This window comes from Grammomys surdaster, unplaced genomic scaffold (assembly GCF_004785775.1).
Source record: "Grammomys surdaster isolate TR1022 unplaced genomic scaffold, NIH_TR_1.0 168, whole genome shotgun sequence".
Lineage (NCBI taxonomy): Eukaryota > Metazoa > Chordata > Mammalia > Rodentia > Muridae > Grammomys > Grammomys surdaster.
This window is the reverse complement of record NW_021604616.1, coordinates 3502147-3508026: the sequence shown is the minus strand read 5'-3', so window position 1 is coordinate 3508026 and position 5880 is coordinate 3502147.

Sequence of the window (5880 nt, the reverse complement as noted above, 5' to 3'; positions counted from 1 at the left end):
GGGAGAGGGAGAGGGAGAGGGAGAGGGAGAGGGAGAGAGAGCACGCACAAGCAATCTGGAAGACCATCTTGAGCAGAACATAGGCTTATAAAATTGACTGCCAGTCATTTGTTTCACTGCTCTCAAACACCCCTTCTCTCAGAACCGCTCTTCATTTTGAAGCTAGTCCTTAGCCCTCCCCTAAAGGCCAAACAGGCATGGGGTCCCTCCACTGTAACTGTTCTCTTCCCGTTTCCTATCACCCAGGCAATGCTGCTCCATTTTAGATGTTTTTCCAACCCTGCAGATAGTTCCCAATAGTTTTCCGTTCCCTAGACTAGTAGTAATAGGAAACGAACACACAGCAAAGCTCACACACCACCCTCTGGGCTGTATTGAAGAGCTAATCATACTTTTTCATTTAAAAAGTTTATTTTGGTAAAATAATCTTTTCCCAGCCATCCTAATGTGTACAATGACACATGTCCTCTTAGGAGAGGATGGTGGTTGCGAGCCATCTCAGTTCCCTCAGGGACATGCCTGGGGAGGAAGTTGGTGTGCCTCTGTAGTACAAAGATTGTGACTGTACCAGTAAAACCAGTTTCGGCAGAGGACAGCAGTCAGGGCTTAGATTGTGCTTTTCTTTTCCTGTGAATCACTCCTAGTTTCAGTTCCTCAAGTCTGGAAGCAGCAGGCCTGCAATGCTGGCTGAACCTTTTCCATGAAGCCTTTCGTTGTTTGTTGTTGCAGTAATGAGAGGATACGGTGCTATGGTGCTATAGGTTAAGCCAAGGCACGCTTCCTTCTGTAGCTCCGCCAGGTCTCTGCATGCTATGCAGAGTGAAGCCTTTGACCAAGTATTCAGGTAAGGTAGTTCAAGCAAAAAGCTGCCAGAGAGGGGCTGCCTTGTGCTCTTGGGGCTTCAACTGCTGTGGTCTGGATTCACTGGCCAGAACTTTTCGTTGCTGGGTCTTGAGCTGGGAAAGCAGACTCTGACCGACAATGAGGGTTGTGCTTATCTGTGAGCAGCATGAGGACCTTGGAGACGACCTGGCAGGTAAAGGTGCTCGCTGTCAAACCAGATGACCTGGTTGCCATCTCCAGAACTCATACGTAGAAGTAGAGAGCAGACTTCTACATAGGTATAAGTAACAAATGATACTTAAGAAATTTCCACCAGACCCCTCCTCTCCTGGAAGAGAAAGGGCATAAAATGCTTAGGGACCCCTCAATCCAGAAGGGGGAGGCTAATTAATATTCCTCAGACTACAGTGAGTGAGGACCGACCTGCCGGTAGGGGAGGCCCAGAGCACGTGGACAGATTCCACAGGACAGACCATTGGCCTTGCACAGACAAGGGGTGGTCCTTGCTGCCTCATTCCCTAAAGATCAATCAATTAAAAAAAAAAATGACACTGTTCTGCCAATCCATTGTGCCTAATGGCTGCTGCCCTAAAGACTGGATAAAAGCTCACTGAATGTGCTGTGCAGGGCCACCTCTCCTTTTAGATTCAGGATGGCCCCAGCATGCTGGAACATTAAAATTCCTCTTGCTTTTTACAGCAGTTCTTGTCTCCACATGGTTCGCTCAGGGGGTCCAGTAAACAAAGGCTTGTTTGAATCTTACAAAACCTGAATATCCACAGATTCTGAAGCTCCCTCAGTATTTTAATATATATATAGGCTTGACGTAATGGTACAGACTTGGAAGCCAGTACTTGGTAGGCAGAAATATCATGATCTTGAATTTAAGTCCATCTTGGGCTACATAGTGAGATACTATCTCAACAAAACAAAACTAAGCCCCACATGCTGGTCCTGACCTTTGATCCCAGCACTTGAAGAGCAAAGGCAAGCAGATCTCTGTGAGTTTGAGGGCAGCCTGGTCTACAAAGAGAGACCCTGTATAGAATTAAACAAATAAACAAACACACTGATACCTAAATGAATCCAAACACCCCAAACATAACCCACACTCTTTATTTAATTGGTGGTTCGTAATAGTCAGTGCAGGCCAAGTGTGGTATTGCACAACTTTACTCTCAGCACTTGGGAGGCAGAAGCAGATAAATCTCTGAGTTTCAGGCCAACCTGGTCTAAGGAGCAAGTTCCAGGACAGTTGATTATACAGAGAAACCCGTTCTGAAAAAGAAAAAAAAAAACAAAAAAACAAAATCAAAACCAAACCACCACCATCACAACACCACCAATAACAAAGAGGTCTATCTAGTACTTCATGATCCTTCTTTACATTTTTTTCTGGTGGTATTGAATCACAGCCCAAGATCACACAGCTGCTAAGGGGAAAACAGAAGCCATTCAGCATCCATGAAGCAACTCCAGGGCAGGAGGGATGGCTGGGAGGGTACAGACCTTTGAGCTACCAAGCCAAGGTAGTTGAGTTCAGTCCCAAAGATCTAGATGGTGGGAGGAGAGAACCCTCCCCCCCAAACTGCTCTCTGACTTCCCTTTGTACATGATGGCATGTCCATGACTGTGTGAATACACACACAACACAAATAAACTAAGTGCATAAAAAAATTAGAACTTGTATGACACCAGTGTGTTAACATCTGAATTCTTATAGGCAAATGTAATTTTAAGAATTTACTATAAATACATTATAAATGAATTTCTCAGGGAACCAATTTTTTTCTTAAAATATATGTTCTGAATAACCCCCAAGTATGTGCAATTTGAACACAACGTAAGTACAAGCAAATCCACAAAAATCACAAAACTGTTCCATAACACATTTGACTTTTCAGTATATTCTACAATTTTCTTAAGTGAACCTATCATCCAGGTCAGGCTTTTAGAAAAGTACATGGCAGGTGGTAAAATAGTTAAAACAACCAGAAAAAGAAAACAAAACAGGGTTCTAGCTACCTATCCATTAACGTACACCTTGTAAGTATATAGCTCAGAATGTACATTATCTTTGATGGATGTCAGTTCCAACAGTGACAGTTTTACTGTTTGAAAGACAACAGGAACAGTCTAGGCAAAGGTTGGGAAAGTGCCTTTTCCTTTTCAGACTCAGTGGTTTGAGATTATTACTGTTTGGCAAGCAGGAGTAAATTAAGCCACAATTTCAACAGCTAGAAGTATTCCAAGAGAGTATGTTGGCGAATGCATTTAAAAAAAAAATGTTTCTCCTACCGCTTCATTGTCTGATGACTTATTTCTCTCTAACACACTCAGCTCTGAGGTTTCATGTCATACTACCAAATACGAAAGTTTGCTGGTTTCCAACCAACTAGTTCAAGTGGTACACACACAAAGCTTCCCCTAAGTGCTAGGAGATTGGCCCCTAGCAGGTATGAGCACCTGGGTCCTATCTGTAAGTAGACACGTTCTCCTAACCTACCTACAAACCAACCAGTCAAACCACATACCAAACAAACAAGCAGCCAAATCACCAACCAACACCCCTGCCCCAACTAACCAACAAGTCGCCAATACTGCTAACCCACCAACCAACTAACCTAGATCACCTGTGTTAGTTGTTTTTCCAGGCACTGTAATGAAATATTCTGATAAACAATGTAAGGATCAGGGGTTTATTTTGGCTTCCAATGCACAATGCACAATAGTGCATCATAGTGAAGAAGCCATGGGAGCAGCCTCCTGAGAGAGCTGGTTATATTCCATCTGGTCAAGGAGCAGACGGAGATGTACGTTCCTGCTTGGCTAGCTTTCTTCTTTTTATGCAGTTCAGGAGCACCCAGATGGAATGGTGCTGTCTGTTTTTAGAACAGGTCTTCCTACTTACAATTAACCTAATCAAGATAGTCCTTTATAGGTGTACCCAGAGACTTGTTTCATGAATGTAGATGCTGTCCAGCTAACAATCAATATTCAACATCACACCACCTAATAAGCCACAGAGAACTTTTGCCTTTTAACCAATATAGTTAATGCTACTTTCTTCCTATAGAAATCATTATTCTTCCTTATATCTCAACATCACCCAGGACCTGTTTTGTTATGTGTAGGGTCCTATGAGTGACAGTTGGAGGACAATAGACATGAGGTTTCCTTTAGAACAGCAATGACTTTGGAGCTCTTTTGGCAAACAGGATTGAGCTTCAGAAAGAGCCTGGCCTAAGTACAACTATTTTTTATTTCATTCTAAAGGCCACTGTGGCGTTTAGGACAAGGGAGAGGTAGGAAAGTCTAGGCACTATGGGATATTTCGTGTACCATTTTGTTTTATTTTAAAGAACAACTTACACGAAACTCTTCAAGCTATATATCGTGCCAAGTCTACAGACAGAAGTCTGGTCCTTAAGAACGTTAATGAGATGGTCAAAATCAGATGACAGAGGTGAATTTTCAGGTTCCATTTCTATCTCCCAAGGTCAATACTATCAACACATTTCATACATACGTACCCACAAACTGGAGCAGAAATCCTGGAGTTGGGACCAATGTGAGTCTTAATGAATCCTGTTGTAAATGGAGGATCGCCAGACCAACCCTAAAATTTGATTAACACTAGCTTATGAATATGTCCACTATCACTATCCGTTCATTTAATTAATTAATATTTGACATGATATTTGGTCGGACAACTGAACCTAAGATAAATTACTTTCTTGTTCTGTTTTGTGCTTAGAAATGTCATTTTGAATTGGCTAACATTATATAGTTAGTCTGCTGTAATGATTTGTCCTTTAAAGTTTGAATCTGTTCCTATGAAATTGGCATACCAGGAATGAGATCACAAAAAGGGAAATTTGCATTTGTGTGAATGCACAAAAACATACATTTGAACTGGGTATTGTAGGGATACCACAAATCTTAATTCATACATCACAAGTTCAAGCAAGGGCTCTTACACAGCCACATGAACTGATACAACTCTGTATTGATTTCACATATTTTTCTACCAATTCATCCCCACTCACAAAGCTATGATCCCCTCATAAATAAACTTCAGGTCTTGTGCAATAAAAATTATGTGTTTTAACCTGTTAATTCTACCACCTTGTTTGGTATTTTTTTTAATGTTATATTGACATTTTATGAGTATTACATTCCAATATTGTGTTGTTTTGCACAGTCTGAGTAATGTTAGGAAATGTTGTATTGACTTGAAGCAAATGAAGTACAACTTGAGCAAAACTTAACAACTGTTATAACCCCTATTACAAGATATTCTCTTTTATAATCACAGATTTTTTTCTCAGTAACACCAAAATGAACTTGAAGTGTTTACCATCAGGGCAGACAGGCTTTAAAATATTTGTCAGGAGCAAGGTGTAGGGCACTAGGGTGTAATTTTGGGGTTCTGGAGGTAGAAACTGGGGGATCAGGGACTCAAGGTCATACTTGGTATGATAACTTTTTATTTGTCAATTTGTCACAACCTGGAATCACCTGAGAAAAGAGTCTCACTGAGGAGTTGTCTACATTGGTTTTCTGGGGGCGTCTGTGAGAAACTGCCTTAACTAAGCTAATTGACGAGGTAAGACCCATCCATTTTGAGTGGTACTACTCCCTAGACAGGGTGTCCACATCTGTAAATGAGTGGAGAAATAGAATTGAGCGCATGCAAGCAACATGCATGCATTTGTTTCATGCTGTTCTTGACTGTCATTGTGATGTGACCAAATGTTTTATGATCCTACAACCCTGACCACTCTACTCTGATGAACTATAATCTGGAATTGTAAGTGAAAATAAACTATTTCTTCCATAAGCTGCTTTTTGGCAGTTTGTTTTCATCACAGCATCAAATGACATTAGAACATTTGGCTACATTAATTCTAGGCCAGCCTGGGCTATAGGAGATCCTTTCTTGGAATACCCCTCTGTGTCTGTCTGCGTCTGCGTCTGCGTCTGCGTCTCTCTCTCTCTCTCTCTCTCTCTCTCTCTCTCTCTCTCTCTCTCTCT